The sequence below is a fragment of the Schistocerca piceifrons genome, chromosome 1 (assembly GCF_021461385.2).
Source record: "Schistocerca piceifrons isolate TAMUIC-IGC-003096 chromosome 1, iqSchPice1.1, whole genome shotgun sequence".
Classification (NCBI taxonomy): domain Eukaryota; kingdom Metazoa; phylum Arthropoda; class Insecta; order Orthoptera; family Acrididae; genus Schistocerca; species Schistocerca piceifrons.
Window position 1 is genome coordinate 834090144 of NC_060138.1, and position 19699 is coordinate 834109842.

Consider the following 19699-nt stretch of genomic DNA (forward strand, 5'->3'; position numbering starts at 1 on the left):
AACATATTTTAATGATCTTGATTGTATTAAATATTCTACTATGATTAGACGAAATATCACTATAGGCTTTCGCAACACATCGGTGTTATGGACGCCATTTGTTGATAATATTGGTGAATATAGCCTAGCTTGACTAAAGTATAATCTGTATAGTCTTTGCTGGCCACCTTCATACGTTTTTGTAATCTTTAACAGTATTGTCTGTAACCACTGTAAGCCTGAACTTCGTAGTTGTTAACCGCTAAGAGTCATCTTGTATACACTATTCTATTTTTATGACACATAGCTTATTGAAAGTTACGGAACTTGTGTATGTCCTCTTTCAATGTAATTTATGTTTGCTCCATCGATTTAGAGTTTTGTAAGTAATTTCCAGATGGCGTTCCGGCACACATTTGTTTCCTTATTTTAAAAGCTTGTCTGTATATACTACATATGTTTTTCTGTTTCCTTATTTTATAGTCCTCCTTGATAATGGTTGCTACAACGTAATCCGGTTGAGAATGAAGGTGTGTATGCACAGCTCAAAATACTTTTCTTCAAATACTTGAAGCAGTAGATAGTTACATACAAAAAGCTTTAATTTTGTGAAATGTATTACCTAAAGAAAGCTTTAATTTTGTGAAATGTGACTGAGAAAATGGAACTTTATAGTTCATAAAGAAAATGAATATTCCATGTCCAAATGGAAGTAATCGCTCTAAACGTATTGTTCAGTACTAAAACACTAGTCTCGTTCAATTAATAACTATATCACTCCTTTACTGTCACTCGACGAACGGAAGCAGGTATACCTCTCAGAAATTCCAATTTAACCGTTTTAATTTAAGCTGTAGCGTCAAAACGAATTGATAATGAAAAGAAAATAATGTAATTGAAGATACATATTATTACTAACCACATCTAAACTAAATGAAGCTGCAACTAGCAGCCCACAACGTAGGTACATCTGTTGACTATTTTTCACTGTTAATTGACGCTCTGTTCCCCAAGTTGAACTTTCAACGACGTTTATGGTGCATTCTTCTGATAACGTATAGGCACACAAACTGTGTTATCTACAGTCTGTGTGAGTTGTATCTTCTTTTTAGCCGTAACTGACAGTTCAGATCATTATCTCGACGTGTACACGACATGAAATTATAATATGCGTTTTAGGAGACATTCCAATACTGAACCGAAATTAAATTTGGAAGATATCAAAAACCACTGACAGTTGCGAAGTATTAATTTACAACATATAATATGTTATAAAGTCACTCTACAGTCTACGTATTAATGCAATAAATAAACAAAAACGTTGTCATAACTTACAGCGCAATATTAAACTCATGCAAAAACATTACCGGTACTTAAAATCAAATCCTTCCATCACAACGTAATATGTCCGTTAATAATCTAATTACGTGGAGTGACTTCTCTTTAACTTCGGAATGTCTCGATGTATCAACCCTACCATTGAAGTATTAATCGAACAGGGATCATCGACTTAACTAAGCTCAATGTTTATCAGAGGACGTATACATGAAGTGAGAAATGGGAATAATTTATGTGGAGGAGAAATGGATAACTCATAAGAAAATTATTAAGGAAGGTACCCTCTGGTATCCAGTTGAAAAATATGAATGTAGTTTAAGTCCTTACATGCATGTATGTATTTACTATCATTCAAGGTCAGTAAGAACTTTCGAAAATGAGAGTGTAGTTCAATGAATATCTCTCCTCCAATTGAATACCTTTGAACATTAACGGGCGTCCGGTGTGACCGAGTGGTTCTAGGCGCTTCAGTCTGGAAACGCGCGACCGCTACGGTCGCAGGTTCGAATCCTGCCTTGGGCATGGCTGTGTGTGATGTCCTTAGGTTAGTTAGGTTTAAGTGTTTCTAAGTTCTATGGGACTGATGACCTCAGACGTTAAGTCCTATAGCGCTCAGAGCCATTTGAACCATTTTTGAACATTAACGTTAGTCACACTCTTTCTTTTCTTTACATTTTATACAGCACCTAGAAGCCGTGACATGCGGCATATTTTGTCTGTGTAATTACCAGAGCTCGAAAACAAACTATGTTTTGCAAAGTCATTTGTGCACTAACATTAACCCCTTAGATGCAAATAACTTTAAGTTATACCATCAAGTGTAACGTATGGTATAAGCAATTCCAGATACTTCGCCACATTGGGTGCTTACTTGTTTCGATTTTTTCTGTACTGCCACAGCCACGCATCGATCTTCACAATGTTACAAAAAGACCTGGATACCATCTGATGATGAGTCGCTGGGCGGCTAGAAACTGGTACCAACAAAATAAAAAAAAAACGATAACAAAAGGCAACTGATTGGAATTACTTGTGATAACCTTTCAAAATACTTTTATCGTACTTTAAAACAGTATACATGTACAGGTACACAAAATATTTCAGCTTACAAAAAAACTCTATTTTATTAATTAAATATACCATGTCCATGAGGACAATGCACTCAAGAATCAAGTAATTCTGGACATCATCCTTTTCGTATTACAGTCAGATTCGTGTTACATGAAAGTAACAGAGACGCATTTCCCTATCGTAACGTGTTAGTGTAGTGACAACTGGAGAGTAAGTGATTTGAAGGATAGAACGAAGGAAGACTACATATTGAAGTGCCCCTCGACATCGTCGCATTAACACGTGATCGATGATTAGACGCTCATTTATTTTACTTTGGCAGGTACTAGAAACTTTTAGAAGACCACGTTGTACTTGTTTAACCATCATTTTCTTAGCACACTGGACAGCCGAGCTGTTAGTTCTAAACTGTTCCCTCGCACCCTCCTAGCTGGTTCCCTCATCTTGGCCACAGAAACGCAAAACACAATCAGTTACAACACAAAATGCCCAAGTCTTCACACGATTTGTAGATAAATTTTATGCACGACGTTGCTGCCCTTGGACGTTCTGACATGAGAAACGACATATCACACAGAATCAAGGAATAAATACTTATCGGATGCTAGCAGTATAAAGTGGGGTTAAGTCAGGAATAATTATGGTCTCCCTTTTGAAGTATTTTCGAGAAGTAGGTATTATTAGCAGTGGAAGCGATTTTGACACCACAAAGTCAACTTTCTTGTAATAGTTTAGGCATAAGTCGATTTACAACACTAATGTTAATAGAGAATAGTGAAGAATCATTGCTTGAGGTGAATTGATACAAAAAGGAGTCATGTGCAGTCGCGCGGTCCCAGACTGAAGCGCCTAGAATCGCTCGGCCATAGCAGGTCGCAAGTGTGTTAATTTAAGCATGTTGATTGTTTGCATTGGAAGACAGAAGTACATGATTAGCTATATCACAAGTTATGCCAAAATGGAGTGATTTTGATTAGTTATTGCAGTTATGAAATTCTCAGTCAATAAGATATTTATAAGTATATTCTTTGTATAAACTATGTGACACTTTGTATATAATGGGTGTATACTCGATGAAAACTGTTTTAAGAGCTACTATCTACAGTTATTTTGTGCATTTGACATATACCTGTTCTCCTTTGAACCAGATGACATGAGGATAGTTAGATTGTGACAGAAAACTGTTGCCAAACTAAAAATTGTATTGTCTGATGCAGTTCGTAACCTTCATTAAAGCTGTCTTTCCCAGCAAGACAAAGTGTTTCAAAATTCAGAGCTACTATAAATGATTTATTAGTTTACAAAGATCATTGACAAAATAGTGACAAAGCTAGACAAGAGATTTTGTGTGTTGGAACATGCGAGATATTTATCTGTTACAGTAGTGCCGCGTATATTTACAAAGAATTATGGGAAAGAACCACCACATAAACAGAGCAATGTGCATTGGCATCGACAATTTACGAGCACTGCCAGATGGTTCAAAATGGTTCAAATGGCTCTGAGCACTGTAGGACTTAACATCTATGGTCATCAGTCCCCTAGAACTTAGAACTACTTAAACCTAACTAACCTAAGGACATCACACAACACCCAGCCATCACGAGGCAGAGAAAATCCCTGACCCCGCCGGGAATCGAACCCGGGAACCCGGGCATAGGAAGCGAGACTGCTACTGCATGACCACGAGCTGCGGGCACTGCCGGATGCAACTATGACGAGAGGGAGAGATAATTTCGTATGCAGTCCAAAAAATCAACGGTCCGCACGAACTACGAACTTGAAATACCACAGAAAACATTGTGGAAGATTTGCGAGGGCGATTACATTTCAAACCATACCGTCAGCAGCTCGTGCACAATTAAAACCGAAAGATTATTGGTGGCGCCTTCAGCTTTGCATCACAAAGCGGGAAGCACTTGAGGATGAACATTTAGCATCAAAACTGATATTCAGCGACTTTTTTTTTCTTTATTCTGATTTCATTCCCCTGCCTCATATGGGGAGGGGAGGGCTGTCAGTGGCACGATCCGCCGCTCTTCAGCCGATTGACATAACAGCTTAAAATAAGAATAAAATGTTACATATATAAGGCGAGAAACGGGAACTTAAAACAGAATAATGGGAGAAAATGGAGGTAAAAAATAGACTAACACGGAGACGCTCATAGAGGACAGTTAAAAGTCATCAGAAAGTTAAAAAACACAGTTGGCGAGGCTTCAAAACTCAGAGAACACACTAAATGAACATGCACACGTTAAAAGTCGGCCACAGTAGTAAAAACACTCCGGAACAACACACTTCAAACCCACTTGGAGCACACACAACAAAGAATAAAACTGCCAGGCGGGACCTGCCGAGGGAAAGGGCAGAGAGGATGGAAAAGGAGAGGAGAGTATGGGGCAGCAGGGGAAGCGGCAGGATGAAGAGAGGAGGGGCATCAGTGGGTACATGAAGAGGCAGGAGACACGTGAGGTGGGAGATGAAGAGGGAAGACAGGGCAGGAGGGAGCGCAGAGACACTGAAAGGAGGCACAAAAGATGGAGGGGGAAGCCGCTCAGGAGGAGGGAGGGGGAGGAGATGGAGCCCAGAGGAGGAGGCAGGAAGATTGGGGTTAGAGTTGGTAGGAAGGGTAGATGTCAGGGCAAAGCTCACCATCTGGGAGGGATAGACAGTGGAAGTTGCATTGGGAAAGGAGATGGAGGGTGTGGAGATGGAGAGAGGGCGGGACATAACGGTAAAGGTGCAGCAACTCGTTGGGGGTGGAGAGGAAGGGAGACACCAGGGGGTGAGGGGGATCAAGGCGGCGGGCCATATTTAGTGTGCAGATGTGTTCAAGGAAAAGGAGAAGGTGGGGGAAGGGGTCGTAGAGGATGCGCGTGGAGGACAGAAGGCGGATGTGGAAGGCGAGGCGGAGCACATGGCGTTCCAGGATTTGGAGGGCTTTATAGAACTGGGGAGTGGCAGAAATCCAAGCTACGCTGGCATAACAGAGGATGGGGCGGATCAAGGATTTGTAGATGTGAAGGATGGTGGAAGGATGCAGACCCAACGTCTGGCCGGACAGGAGTTTCAGGAGGTGGAGGGGGTTGTGAGCTTTGTTTTGGATGGTAGGGAGATGGGGAGTCCAGGTGAGGTGGCAGTCGAGTGTGAGGCCAAGGTATTTGAGGGTAGGAGCGAGGTGGATAGGACGGCCATAAATGGTGAGGTAGAAATCATGGAGGCGGAAGGAGCAGGTGGTGCGGCCTATGATGATCGCCTGGGTCTTGGAGGGATTAACACGGAAGAACCACTGGTTGCACCAAGCGGTGAATTGGTCAAGGTGGGTTTGGAGGGTATGTTGGGACCATTGAAGGATAGGATAAAGGGCTAGGAAGGCGGTGTCATCAGCGAACTGGAGGGGGAGGTTTGGGCATATCAGCAGTGTACAGGAGATAGTGGAGAGGGGAAAGGACAGAACCTTGGGGAACGCTGGTGGAGGGATAGAAAGTACGGGAGTTCGAATTGTGGATAGATTCAGCGACGAAGCAACCCTCCTTTTATGCGGAAAGGTTAAGGGCCACAGTGTGAGACTGTGGGACACTGAGAATCCTCATTAAATTGTGGCGTACCTGCCGAAGGTTAATGGTTCCTGTCCAATATAAATGAAGCTGTACTGGCCGTTTTTCCTCTGTGACAAGACAGTGACGAGTACCTCTTACGTTCATATGTTGCAGTTGTGTTTGTGTTGTGTACATAGTTCCGCATCGTCAGCGGGTACACAACTTTCCCACTAGAGCACGCCCTGCTAAGCACAACAGCGCAGTCGCAGCACTCGTCCGTCTCCGCTCTACGAGATGGCACTGCCATAAAGACGGACCAAATTCTGCTTCTGCTGATCCGCATATTAATATGTAATGCAGCCAATGAGATTGCTGCTAATGTAGAATTTTTTCTCCTCGCGGATCACACTCGCGCAGTGATACCTGAATGCGCGAAGTATTATAACGATTAGTCAATCTGCATCACTCTGCATTTGTCTGCATTAGCCTGTACCAGGCTATAGTCAAGTTTCAGTCTGCGCCTAATAAGATTACCATGTTCCTGTACATAGCCATGAAGATAAATGTATAGACATTTTGTCAAGTATCAGAGATACGTGAGAATAAGATTAACGTGCCAAGACCAAAGGAACTTCAGATAGTCAATTGTAAACAGCATACAGAATCAAGTTACGTAATATCTATGATTTTTATTATTTTAATAAATGTGTGTAAAAATTAATCAAGTTCTGTTTAAAGTTGGTCACCGTCAATCTGCTACTCTAAGCGTGCAAGTGGCATTTCTACCGTCTGACCTAACGGCAGAAGATGAACACGCCACGATAAGACCACGAGACATATTGCTGACACTCGCCTACTTCGTTAGAGCGACAAGTCAAATAATCTGATGGTGTGTGTACCGAAGGTCTTACAGTATGCACCCCACAGTTTGTTTCCACAGCTGAGTATTGATTTGGAAAACTTCATCTTCGAACAAGACAGGGTACCCCATCATTGGAGGATCAATGTTTGTCGTTCCCTAAACGACGAACTTCCGCATCGCTGGATTGGGCGTAGCGGTAGACATGACGATAGGTCACATTGTAACAAAACAACAGAGTGTCCACATACAATTTTTTTCCTGCTTCATTAACCATGTACTTTTAAATGAAGTATATAAATACGTTGTGTATGTTATTGTGATGTATGTATGTTTTAATAATTTCCTGTGTGCAGAATGACCAATGAAAGAGAAAAGTAGTAGACGTCTAACATTCTGCATGGTGTCTGTTTGTTCTATATCATGTCTCCCTACCACTTTCGTGCAACGATGCTCTGAGCGTGTTTTTCAGGGAATTGACTAGTTTGAACCCTGGGACCTGTTGCTAGTAAGGAGATGTCAGACCACACATGACATGTAGAATTCAGAAGAGTTCTGTGAGACTAGCGATGATATAACCAAATACTTAATGATTTCAACGTCAGCTCCATTGCACTCCCTGTAAAAGAATCTTAATACTAACTAAATTTAGTGGAAGGGGTTCAAGGTTTTCCTATTTTTAGTTAGCTGGTAAAATAACGTCGAAAAAGCAGTTAAGTTTACCATTGGAAATTTTATTCTACTCACAAAACATTGTTTATAAATTGCACTATTGATAAAAGGAAATGTTTTAATACAGGATTGTAAAAACCAACTGCATTCAACAAAAATGTGAACAAATATTCCCTGAATGGGTTTCCAAGTTCTACAATGGATCGAAGGATGACCTATGCCATATCACATCTATAATCTAGGTTTAAATTAAGTTTCACAAAAGAGAAAACTATCAAAATGGTCTACAGTGACCCTCAATTATCTTTAATTACTTATCTAACTTGTCGTAAATTACAGTGGCTGATGTGGCTTCTCAATAACTATATAACAGAAAAATCATCGCGTTTCAGATTTTTACTTCAAGTGGCAAATGTGAACACCATGAGCTTTAATTGACGATCGACACTAGTATTACGCAAAGAGGGGGTGTAACAGATGAGACTTCTGCAGTTCTGAGTGAAGCCTTATGCGCTCAAAAATGCGGCATCACGTGCGTTCATTACCTTGTCGGTGTTCATCAGGGGGCGGTGGACAGCACAGTTCCCCTCACCTCACCGTCTCAGAAGCAACTCTCTCCTAACTTCTCATTACGACAATTTACCGAAGTTGGTTTAAAAAAAAAAACTATCTGGCTGTGTTTTCATCTGACCAATCAGGGTCTCAATGTTAACCTTAAGCTCCGCCTACAAAAATTCTGTCTACCCAATGAGAAACGTTATACTTTTCGTGGTGGGGCAATGTTTTTAAAGTTTGCAACGTAACAGAGACGCGAAAAAGTCTCACACTAAAACTTGCGGTTGGGGTGGCCCTTTTTGTGTTCTTGTAAGATCTATATTGTTCTTCTGGAGGGCTCTACCTTTTAACATTGGCTGGGGGATGGTCCTAACGGTTAGCTGGCTACGTGGGTGTCTGTCCCTTATCATAGGGCCTTCTAACTTAACACGGTTCTGCTCTCGGCTTCTGTTCTCGTTTCTCCCCCCAGAACTGCGTCTGTCTCACGGTGGGAAGGTATGACATGCATTTAGGCATTCTTGTCATAGTCTGTGGTATTCCATTTGCTCACTCGTTACTCGTATTACTTTGGTTAATCTAATGTCGCGATTTATTTGGAGCTATGTGACATACTACTGGATTTGCTTATCATGTCAGGGTTTTCATGGAAGGTGTTGGATTTGCCTGACACCTTACATATCACCACCCTTCGATCTTAATTTTTGTACTGAAGTTAGGCAATGATTGAATCGTTGTCTAAGCCAGTCAAAAATTATTCCGTTATCTAAATTTTGTTCCCTACTGTTCAGCCGCATTATTCTGTTCTATGCTAGTTTGTATTACTAATTTATATTTTTTAATTATTTTCTTTCTTTATTTAAGTGTGAAGTTCGTTTTTTAAGAAGTTTCTTGTCGAAAGTGAGGAGTCTTTCACATCGATTTTCTTAGAAATATATTTTTTTTATAAATGTAGTAATTAAGTAAAATCTATTCCTAACACATTTTCTAAATATCATGTACAAGTAAAATGTTTTTGTTTCTAGACACTCATTTCAACATTGTTACACTAACAAATAAGAATTATTTCTAACAATTGCTTTGACAAAGAAATATACATAAACAAGTATTGAGATATTATCCTAACAAATGGTACAAATGTTAAAAAAAAGGGAAAACATCCAACAAGATAATTTTTTATTCTTTGTTTTTATAAGGAGAAAATAAGTAAAATATAGTTATTCTTATATTTTTATGAGGAGAAAATAAGTGGCATATAGTTTTATTGTTTATTATGCCTTACTTTTGTTCTTTATATACTGTCCATTTCAGAACTAATGACTTACTTTTATCGATAGTCTATCTTTTATTTAAGTCCATAGTCAATGACTGTTATTTTGTACTTTATTAGCTGTCTGGTATGCTTAACTTATTTAGTTTTCCACATGTTTCTTTTGCACAATTCCTACATCACATAATTTGATTTTACACATTCACACAATCCTATGAATGTTTAAGCATGAGGTTGGCAAATGTTTTTGCACGAAGGTGATGGACTTGAGCGAGATGGATGTGGGCAAGTATTTGATGTAGAGCTTCGTTCATCGTTCCTTGTTGGCTTTGCAAGTGTGTGTTGCTGTTGTGGAGGTCCCATAATGGAATGGAGCTGTGAGTGCAGAATCTCGTGGTTTACTGGCTTTGTATGCGTGAAAGTCATCGTTATGTGTCGCTGAAAGCGGTTGTTTTTCGTTGTAATACTACGCAGACGACTAGTTTACAATAGGATAGGGATTTGGGAAGGTATGTCGTCTATTCTTCACCCATCTTCTTTCTTGGTCTCAGTCTTGCGAATCTTCAACTTCTGTTCTTCCAACTTTTTCTCTGCTTCTTACTTGCTTCTTGGTTCTTCTCTGGGCAGGATATGGAAATATTTATTGATAACTAGTCGCTTTGAAGTTCTCCTCCTAGTAACAGTTTGATAAATGGATTGGACATGTCATTTCTACTTCCTGGACGTTTTCTTCAGTTTCGTGCATCAGCATGCTGTTTAATAGCGGTAGTGTGACTTTTACACATATTTTTTTGCCAGTGGTGGCTTGCCCAAGCGGTCTTCTCGTTGGGCCGTTTTTTGCTCGCTCCGTTCATTCGGGGTGCTCGGAGACCCTTCCGGCATTCGGCATCCCGTTGCGTCTCTGCAGGGCTCTGCCACTGTGCAGCTCTGTGTTCCCTCCCAGCAGGGTTCTGCCTAGTGGGCAGATTTCTTGCCCACTCTACGAGGGCCCTCTGTTGGTCTTGCTGTCCTTTCCCTTCTCTCGATGCTTCTGCCTTGTAGGAATCGTGTCTTGCTAATTCTGTCCTTTTCTTTCTTGATACTTCTCGCTTTGCAACTTGTGGGTCGTTGTATCTGGTCTTTGCTGGAGTTTTTACAATGGTTCTTACAAAAAGTTTTACTCATAATCATCTAATGTATGTCTAGTACCTACATTGTTTTACGCCTTCTTAAAAAGCTTTACAAATTTCGGGGCCCTTTCCATGTTACAATTCTAAGATATTTTGAGTATTAACTTCTACAAAAATCCTCAAATTGGTTTTTTTTTTTATTTTTTTTTTTTTGTGTAGTGTCGTGGTGTATAGCATTTTAGTATTTCATGCTGTTAGACTATCTACGCTTTATCCCTTCACCTTAATCTATGGTACTATTGGTGTTATTTTTGTTTTTGTTTTTATTGAAACTACTTTCTTTTTCCCACCTTCCTCTCTCTTCATTCTTCTTCCACCTGACGATCTTATCTGCAACATAATCTTGAAATATTGTGCTGATTATTTACCAGTAATAAAATTAATCTTCAAACTTGTACTGAAAGTGTTTAATACTGCCAGTCTTAGGTAAAAATACCTCTGCTGTATCTCGTAAAATACCCTCTAATTCTCTTTTACTGTGTTCCGAACTTCTTGCAATTTTTCGTCGATTTCTTTATGGACTTCTAACATGAGTTGAGGCGATTCCCCCTTTTGTGCATACCATTCTAATTCTTCATCCTTTTTATCTCGCGTCATTCTTAATTGTTTGTTTATAACTGGTATTTCTTCTAATTTTAGCTTTAGCTCAAAGAGAAGTGTGACATTCCCGAATGTTACGCTACCTTTCCCCATATCTATTATCGCTCGTCTCACATTTAAAAAATCTGCACCTATAATCAAATCTACAGTTAGTTTAGGTATAATCACGAAGTTGGCTTCGATCTTTTGACCTTGACACGAAAGAGTTAACCTTGTTTGTCTCGTAACTTCCGTAGCATTGTTTCTAATAGGATCTCTTACTTTAATCTTACGTGTTTTCAGAACTGGCAATTCCTCATTGGCATTACACTGCATGAATAAATTTTCTGAGATCGCAGTCAGTTCACTTCCGCTATCAATTGCAATATTGACTGGGATGTGCTTTACCATGGCCTTCACAATTGTTTGAATTTGAAAGGGTTGGTTCTGTTCTTCTTCTTCTTGCATCAACGAATCCTCCACTGAATCATACATGAGTCTTTTTAGGAATTTCCCTTGTGAATTCGAACTTTCTGTAGGATAAGCTTCGACTGCTATTTCTCTCTCTTTTATTTCCGCTTCTCTATTTCTTCCTTCATTTACGCTTTCTTCAGCATCCTCTACTTTTTCCTCATCCTCTATTATCTTCTCCTTCTTTGTCGCTACTTCCACATAATCGCATCTAAATGCTCTATTTATCGCTTCATAACTTCCTTCATTATATATGTTGGGTGTGTGTCCACTTGTAACTTATTTTCAACTTCTGTCGCCTGCGCATTATCCTCATTGAATTCGCTTTCCCTGGTTTCCATCTCAAATAGCTCTGCAATACTCATTACTTCGTCCTTTCCTCCTACATTCGTTGTGCATGCCTCTGGTAATTCATCTTCCTCGTCAGTATTCTCCCAATTAATTTCGTCCCAAGACGATATTGTTATTTTCTTGTTTTCGTTTTCATCTGGTCCCTGCGGATTTGTTTCTTCCTTCTTCTCTTCTCGTGATAAGGTTTTTACTTCTCTATTCAAGGTGCTGCAATTGTCCTGGGTCGGTGCGTCATTCCCTTTGGCATGGGCGCTTAGCTGTCAGTTCGAACGTTTATCGGGGTTTGGTGGTCTTACCTCCACCTCTTCTATCTGTATTCTCTTTTCTTGTTCAGCTTGTTGATATTGTTTTCTTTGTTGATAATTCGTCGGTCTATTGGTTCTCCAGTACCCGTTCCGGTTGTCGTTATTCCCTCTGTAATAGTTGTTGCCGTTCCTGGGTGAATTATAGTTATTGCCATATTCTCTTCTAAATCCATAACCGGTTCTTTGTTGAAATCCATTGTCCTTTCTTGGTGCGAAGTTATCACGTGGTTCATAATTATTGTTTCTTCGTACTGTGTCTTGTGGATTCTACTGCTTTTTGCTTTCGTTTTCACGTGCGCTTCGTCTTTTTCTTGCGTCATCTTCCGAAAATATGAACTCTAGTTCCCTTAAGAATACCTTTAAATGCTTCGACGTCATTGCCTCCGCGACCTACTAATGATTGCTGGTATTTCAATGGTAGCTCCATCACGCATAATTTAATCAACTCTCCGTCACTGTATGGTACATCTAAGCATTGATTTTTCTTTGCCATTAATTCGAAAATTTCACGGGGCTCTTCTCTCCTGAATTTTCAAAAATGGGTTCTGTAATAATTCGTACTTCACTCTGTTCTGTGCTTCGCTGGACCAATATCGTGAGAGAAACTTCTCTCTGAAATCTTCGTACGATCGGCATGTCGCTGCAACATTCTGCATGGTTTCTGCGACTGTTCCTGACATGTGTGCACATATAAAGTCTAATTTGTGTGCTAGCGTCCAGTGTTCTGGTAATCCTACTCGGAATTGATCAATAAAAGTTCGTGGATGTAATGAGTTTCCTTCTCGAAAGTGTTGGAATTTTCTGACTGTGAGGAAATGATCGTTGTCGTACTTCGTCATAGTTCCATATGAAATTCGCGATTCTTCGCCACTTTTGTTTCTGATCATTTCTCCCGTCGTTCTTTCCGGTTTTGGTAGATCCATTGGATATTGTCCACTGTAACTTTCGCCTACCCTTGCGTAATATTGTTGGGGTGGTACGCAATAATTTTCTTCCATCGGTTGTGAACGTGTAGCTGAATGCATTGCACTGTACTCTTCGCGACCTGGCTTTCCATTGTCAGGTATTGGTTCGGTATTTTGTCTGGCTTCGTTGCACAATCCAAACTGTCTTGAAACATACATTTGTGGTTCCGCATGTGTTTGTGATGACGTTTGTTCCTCAAGAATTTCGAAACGTGTTTGTTGCTGTGCAGGCTGTCCGATTTCACGTATGCTACTTTCCGCCTGCGATTGGAATCGCAAATGCGTAATATCTTCGTTACTTGCTTGTTTTTCCGGTGCTGTTACAGATACGGATGTGGTTGCAGACTCTGTGCTTGTTCGATCCTGTTCACTAAGCTCTTCAATGGTTTGCAACAACTCTGTTCGCAATTTCTGGAATTGTCGCATCGTTTGCGCTTCTATTTTGACTATGCGGTTATCTTATCTTTTCAGCGCTGCTTTTGTGATACGTTTGTGTAACACACTGTTTTCAACAATTTCACGCGCTGTACCTGCTGCTTGTCTAGTAATTACGTTTATCTGTTTCTCTAGTTTCTTGACTTCTCCCTGGGTGTTGTTTCGTAATGTTTTGATCTCGTCCTGAATGTCATTACGCAATGTTTGTACGTCCGCTTGTACCTTGTCAATGTCTGTTCTCAATTGATTGTGACCTTTTATTAAGTTTCCTATCACTTCTCGAGATTCTTTTGCCTCGTCTTCAATATGACTTAAGGGTAACTGAATTTTTTTTGTTTTGTTCTTTAATCTCACGCATTTGTCTCGTGGTTTCTGCATTTTGTTTCGTCATTTCTGCATTCTGAATTCTAATTTGGTTCGCAATTTCTTTAATTTGTCTTGTCATGGTTTCCGTCATTAATTGTAATAATTCTGCCAGATTGGTGGGTCCTATTGCGTTTTCTTCCGACGTCCTACGCTTTGTGTTTTCGTCCAACTGTTGGTTTGCAACCGATTGCATTGAACTGTGCGGTGGCACGTTTCTGCTCGAATTTCTTGTACTCTGTGGCGAGGGAGCTCTGATTACTTGTACTATGGGTTCTACGTATTCAAGACGCAAGTTAGAGTCCTCATCGGCTGTATCTCTACTTTCCTGCTCCTCTGTCGTATGCTGACTTACGTTTTCTATGCCTTGGCGTACATTATCCTCGTTATGGTGCGTTATATGTCCTATTTCTCGCGATACTGCATCGTCTGTTGTACTGTCCTCTATTCTCTGTCCATTTTCATGCTGGGTCTCTACCTCAATACGGTCAAGCTCTCGATCTGCCATTGCTAATCTTTCCGAATCCCTTCTTTTCTGTTTTAAAAGCAATTCACGCGCCCTACTTCGAGTCAACATGCGCTCATGCGATCTCACGCGTTTCATAAACTTTTTGTTCACACGACTTGACAAACCATTCACTCACTTGTTGGGTCAGAACCAACTTGTCAAAGATGTATCCGCCACCTGTGCGCTTGCATTGAGAAGAAAACTTAATTCTAACAATATTAAAATTCATAACTTAATTGTGCTGTTGTCGCTGCCAGACTCACTTTCTATTGAATACTTTTACTATCTACTGTTTTCGACTATGTATAACTTTAGAAAAAAGAAATTTACTACGAATTTTTTCAACAGGATATTTTTCTGACATAGTTAGGCATGTGGTCGACCTTCAGTCATGGTATTTTACCATCCTGGCAGGGTCGCCATTTTCTCACATTCTGTATGGTGTCTGTTTGTTCTATATCGTGTCTCCCTACCACTTTCGCGCAATGACGCTCTGAGCTTGTTTTTTAGGGAATTGACTAGTTTGAACCTGGGACCTGTTGCTGGTAAGGAGACGTCAGACCACACATGACATGTAGAATTCAGAAGAGTTCTGCGAGACTAGCGATGATATAACCAAATACTTAATGATTTCAACGTCAGCTCCATTGCACTCCCTGTAAAAGAATCTTAATACTAACTAAATTTAGTGGAAGGAGTTCAAGGCTTTCCTATTTTTAGTTAGCTGGTAAAATAACGTCGAAAAAGCAGTTAAGTTTACCATTGGAAATTTTATTCTACTCACAAAACATTGTTTATAAATTGCACTATTGATAAAAGGAAATGTTTTAATACAGGATGGTAAAAACCAACTGCATTCAACAAAAATGTGAACGAATATTCCCTGAATGGGTTTCCAAGTTCTACAATGGATCGAAGGATGACCTATGCCATATCACATCTATAATCTAGGTTTAAATTAAGTTTCACAAAAGAGAAAACTATCAAAATGGTCTACAGTGACCATCAATTATCTTTAATTACTTATCTAACTTGTCGTAAATTACAGTGGCTGATGTGGCTTCTCAATAACTATCATCATCATCATCATCATCATCATTTAAGACTGATTATGCCTTTCAGCGTTCAGTCTGGAGCATAGTCCCCTTTATAAAATTCCTCCATGATCCCCTATTCCGTGCTAACATTGGTGCCTCTTCTGAGGCTAAGCCTATTACTTCAAAATCATTCTTAACCGAATCCAGGTACCTTCTCCTTGGTCTGCCCCGACTCCTCCTACCCTCTACAGCTGAACCCATGAGTCTCTTGGGTAACCTTGCTTCTCCCATGCGTGTAACATGACCCCACCATGTAAGCCTGTTCGCCCTGACTGCTACATCTATGGAGTTCACTCCCAGTTTTTCTTTGATTTCCTCATTGTGGACGCCCTCCTGCCATTGTTCCCATCTACTAGTACCTCAATAACTACATAACAGAAAAATCATCGCGTTTCAGATTTTTACTTCAAGTGGCAAATGTGAACACCATGAGCTTTAATTGACAATCGACACTAGTATTACGCAAAGAGGGGGTGTAACAGATGAGACTTCTGCAGTTCTGAGTGAAGCCTTATGCGCTAAAAAATGCGGCATCGCGTGCGTTCATTACCTTGTCGGTGTTCGTCAGGGGAAGTAATTGGGCACAGCGCAAGACGTCAAGGTTAACCAGCATTTAAGAAGAGCGCTGGGGGCCCAAAGTCAACTGTGATCAAGAGCCTGTGGCCGTACATTTCGTGGTATAATGGACCTCGTCGCACAGACCGCACCCCTATGAAGTAATACCCAACCAGTTTATCATTTAGAATTATAAAAGGCTTGCGAGTGTTAGTTGCGAAACGTCCAGTAACAAATACTTCAGCAACTTAAGTGTGTTAAAATTTGTAATCCTCGGTAACAACAACCTGACAAGATCCTCTCTGTATCCGTAACTAACCGAGTGTGTCATTAATGAACTGAAAGTGGATGATAAGAAGAGTGAAGTTTATCGAATTGATTAATAGTTTAAATGAAAGTGAACAAAAAAGGTAGTTTCTTTGGACTTGCTATTTCAGTGCTGATTATTGACAAATAATTGGACAAAGCAGTATAGTTAACAATATTTCATGTTCACACAATTTTGTGTGAGAAGCAATTTATGTCACAAATAGTTAGTCTTTTGGACTTGCTAATTAAGTGCTTATTATTGACAAGTTATCTGACAATGCAGTATATTTAACAATACTTTACTATCAGAAAATTTGGCACTTATGCGGTTTAGGGGGTACATGCGCTGATCACGCTTTTACCTATGACTCCACCAACAAAATAAATATGTGGCAGACTGTCTTACATGTGAGCTTTCGAACTCAATAAGCAAAAGTTTTTAATGAGGGAGCTCAAAATTAGCAGTGAGCACACTGTGGTCGATTGGTGCCAATTTTGTAGGGATATCTGCTATGAATATTTCTTAATTGAGCAAATAGTTTTGGGCGGCCCTGGCCATACTGTTGAAATACACGAGAGCTGCTTCGTCAGGAGAAAGTACCATTGAGGTCATAGGGTGCGGGAGCAATGGGTCTTTGGTGGTTATGACGTTGAGACAAAGCAAAGCTTTATGGTTGCTGTGCCATGACGTGATGCTACCCATTTGCTGTCAATTTTGCAACAGTATGTTTTGCTTGGAACCACAGCAGTTTCTGATTTGTTGGAAGCTTTTAACATCGTAGGTAACTTGGGCTACAATCATCTGACTGTTAATCATTTGCTTTATTTTGTCGATCTCTTTACAGACGCAACCACAAATCACGTGGAGTCAGTCTGGCACAAAGCTAAAGAAAATAATAAAAGGCGTTTCGGATCTCACAGTGCTATGCTGAATAACTACATGGCGGAATTTCTCTGGCGTCAACGTTTCGGGGAAAGTCCATTCCACAATTTCATGGAGCATGTTCGAAAAATCCATCCTAATGCTGCAAATTAACTTGAGGTAGCTGTTTTTGTCTAATCTGTGATTGGAGCTTTAATGTATATCTGTGCAAAATTAGCAAATATAATTTCTTGAGAAAATTTTCTTATTAATTGCATCTTTCTTGCAAAAAAAATGTTTATGAAATTCCGTGCATACATATGCAATACATCATTTTTGATAAAAAAAATTTTTGATACAGTTAATTGATATTTTTTTGCATACATATGAAAATTAGTACTTTTTTGGTGACGAGAGCATCAGATATGACTGTAACACACAATTTTTGAAATGAACAATTTTTTGGTATTCCGTGCATATATATATATATATATATATATATATATATATATATATATATATATATAAAAATACGCGTTTCCTTCAAAAATATGTACTTTTCTCGTACCCCCTAAACTGCATAAGTGCTGAAAATTTTGTATGAGAAGTAATTTACGTAACAGTAAGTCAAAGTAGCGAACTTAGTAATCATTTTAAAAAGCAGTTATTGTTGTAGAAAAGTCAATTTAAATACTAAAGTTTACTTTTTGCAAAACAGTTTACTAACAGTTAGCATTACAGTGAGAAATGCAGTTCAGTTGTTACGTAACAGTTAGTGTAAAGAACTAGTAATTAATGTTATGTAGTAGTTGCAGGTTTGTTTTCGTCCATGACTGAAATTTTTCTGGGTGATCATTGTGTTTTGATAATGTGCCCAAGTCAACGCCTTTCTACATCTACATCTACATCCACACTCCGCAAGCCACCTGACGGTGTGTGGCGGAGGATACATTGAGTACCTCTATCGGTTCTCCCTTCTATTCCAGTCTCGTATTGTTCGTGGAAAGAAGGATTGTCGGTATGCCTCTGTGTGGGCTCTAATCTCTCTGATTTTATCCTCATGGTCTCTTCGCGAGATATACCTAGGAAGGAGCAATATACTGCTTGACTCCTCGGTGAAGGTATGTTCCCGAAACTTCAACAAAAGCCCGTACCGAGCTACTGAGCGTCTCTCCTGCAGAGTCTTCCACTGGAGTTTATCTATCATCTCTGGAACGCTTTCGCGACTACTAAATGATCCTGTAATGATGCGCGCTGCTCTCCGTTGGATCTTCTCTATCTCTTCTATCAATCCTGTCTGGTACGGATCCCACACTGCTGAGCAGTATTCAAGCAGTGGGCGAACAAGCGTACTGTAACCTACTTCCTTTGTTTTCGGATTGCAATTCCTTAGGAATCTTCCAATGAATCTCAGTCTGGCATCTACTTTACCAACGTTCAACTTCATATGATCATTCCATTTTAAATCACTCCTAATGCGTACTCCCAGATAATTTATGGACTTAAATGCTTCCAGTTGCTGACCTGCTATATTGTAGCTAAATGATAAGGGGTCTATCTTTCTATGTATTCGCAGCACATTACACTTGTCTACATTGAGATTCAATTGCCGTTCCCTGCACCATGCGTCAATTCGCTGCAGATCCTCCTGCATTTCAGTACAATTTTCCATAGTTACAACCTCTCGATATACCACAGCACCATCCGCAAAAAGCGTCAGTGAACTTCCGGTGTCATCCACAAGGTCATTTATGTATATTGTGAATAGCAACGGTCCTACGACACTCCCCTGGAACACACCTGAAATCACTCTTACTTCAGAAGATTTTTCTCCATTGAGAATGACATGCTGCGTTCTGTTATCTAGGAACTCTTCAATCCAATCACACAATTGGTCTGATAGTCCGTATGCTCTTACTTTGTTCACTAAACGACTGTGGGGGAACTGTATCGAAAGCCTTGCGGAAGTCAAGAAACACGGCATCTACCTGGGAACCCGTGTCTATGGCCCTCTGAGTCTCGTGGACGAATAGCGCGAGCTGGGTTTCACACGATTGTCTTTTTCGAAATCCATGCTGATTCCTACAGAGAAGATTTCTAGTCTCCAGAAAAGTCTTTATACTCGAGCGTAATACGTGTTCCAAAATTCTACAACTGATAGACGTGAGAGATATAGGTCTATAGTTTTGCACATCTGTTCGACGTCCCTTCTTGAAAATGGGGATGACCTGTGCCCTTTTCCAATCCTTTGGAATGCTACGATCTTCTAGAGACCTACGGTACACCACTGCAAGAAGGGGGGCAAGTTCCTTCGCGTACTCTGTGTAAAATCGAACTGGTATCCCATCAGGTCCAGCGGCCTTTCCTCTTTTGAGCGATTTTAATTGTTTCTCTATCCCTCTGTCGTCTATTTCGATATCTGCCATTTTGTCATCTGTGCGACAATC